This window comes from Myxocyprinus asiaticus, chromosome 49 (assembly GCF_019703515.2).
Source record: "Myxocyprinus asiaticus isolate MX2 ecotype Aquarium Trade chromosome 49, UBuf_Myxa_2, whole genome shotgun sequence".
Classification (NCBI taxonomy): Eukaryota; Metazoa; Chordata; class Actinopteri; order Cypriniformes; family Catostomidae; genus Myxocyprinus; species Myxocyprinus asiaticus.
This window is the reverse complement of record NC_059392.1, coordinates 19,136,309-19,138,383: the sequence shown is the minus strand read 5'-3', so window position 1 is coordinate 19,138,383 and position 2,075 is coordinate 19,136,309.

The window sequence follows — 2,075 nt, the reverse complement described above, 5'->3', positions numbered from 1 at the left end:
ATCAGCTGATCAGAGCGAGATAAAGGGGAGCCAGAGACACTAGTTCGAGGGAGTGAGAGACACACACGGCCGCGTTGTGTGTGTGTCCTTATGTTTTATGTTGGTTTAAGTTTATGTATACCATTAAATTTATGTTGACTGTTCAGCCAGTTCCCGCTTCCTCCTTGCCCATCCTTACACTGTTACAGTGATGCTGAAACCTGGGAGGGAGGAGGGATGTGCTGTTGTGGAGTCCTTGCCACTGCCATCCACCAGGGGAGCAGCCGCGGCCGTCTGCCTGGGGATGGAGGGGTTGCTGCAGGCCGCCGTGAGCCGGAGGAACTGCTGCTGTCCACTGAAGAAGGGGAGGAGCAGTTCCGTCCACCAGGGGCCGGAGGACTCGCTGCCGTCCACCGGAGGAGAAACGAACTGGCATCCACCAGAGGGCGGAGGAGCGGTTGAGGACCGGGCGTCGGCGAGCAAGTTCTTCTCTCTCTCTCTCCTCTTGCTCGCTCTCTCTCTGTCTACGTCTCCACTCGCCCTTTCCCTCTCCCCACACCTCCCCTCATCTCTCCCCCAATTTCCCAGGAGGTGGGGTGGACCACCGGCTGACCGAACGGCCGGAAGGGCAGTGTCTCCCCTCTAGAGATGGGAGGGGGAGTTAGTCAGACCGGTGGCATCCTGGCCTGAATTGGGCGGGAGAGGAGTGTGAGGAGGAGGAGGGCGTGGCTGGGCCGTGAGGCTGCACGGACAGTGCTGAATCAGCTGATCAGTGGGAGAGCGAGATAAAGATAAAAAAAGGAGCTTGCTGCCAATTTTATGGACATTTTCTGTAAGATTGCAGAATATGAGAGGGGGAAAAAGCAGAAAAAATAAGTGTGGCTCCATAGTTTTGTTTTTTTCTTATCGATTTCTCAGTTATGGTTACAGTTAAATGCTTTTATTACTAGTACTAGCAGGTTTGAATCACAAGTCTAGTGATCTAAAATGCAGATTATACTGTATGGTAGATTATGATAGTGATGAACTGCTTCAGATTATCAAAATGTTTTTAATAACTTCAGATTTTCATCGGTTTTTATTTTGTCTCTAAAAACTGCTTAAAAATGCATAATAGCCAAATTTGTGATGGGAATGTTGTCACAGTATTATAAATTGCATTCAGTGTCATGTTATGTCAAAATAAACAAATGTAATGGAAAAGACAGTGCTCTTTTGGGGTTTTTGGTTTGCATTTTCTGTAGGGATGTATAAATTCAATTATAATTACATACCTCGGGTCTTCACATTTACATTAACATTTATTCATTTAGCAGACGCTTTTACTCAAAGCAACTTACAAAATGAGGAAGGATACATCATAAGCGATTCATCTTAAGGAGATAGTAACATGAAAAGTTCTGCATTAATAGGCCCTTTCCCACCTACAGTCCTGGTACTTTTCCTTTAGTAACTTTCATACGAAGAATGGGACACCCGAGGAGTCTTTTCCCCTTTTTGCATTCGCATTCACAAAAGTTACCGCCATTGTGACATCATCAAGTATCGAGCATTTTTCTTCTGATGTGGTTGGCACGTGCGATTAAATAGCAACAACAACAAGAACAAAATCAACAACATCGACAGAGGACACCAGGACTGGATCTACATTCTACACTTTTGTAAGGGTTGTTTTACATGAGTTTTGGCTGCATCTGAAAATGTAAGCAGCTGCCTAATCAGTTAATGGATTAAACAACTGCATTTTCAATTAATGGAACTCTTAAGGATCTGGTCACAGAACAGTTAAAAAAGCACCTTATTTCATCCTGCCTCCTTATACAGCCCCAGAAGGCAGCATTTTGCAGTTTTCGGATGCAGTTTGTGTCTTCAGGTTATGGTTTTAGACTGGGCACGAGAGCCGTGTGTGCGGAGCTCCGGGCTGCTGCAGCCGGGGTGAGAGATGAGACGAGCGGTCAGACTATCACTCAGCACTCACTGAATTTAGTGGGCAACATGTTGAAAATTGTCATGTGTATTTTGTTGATTCATGTCTTTTATTTTGAAAAGTTTAGTTCCTGTTCCCTTGTCATGTGATTTCGTGTTTTCCCTCCATG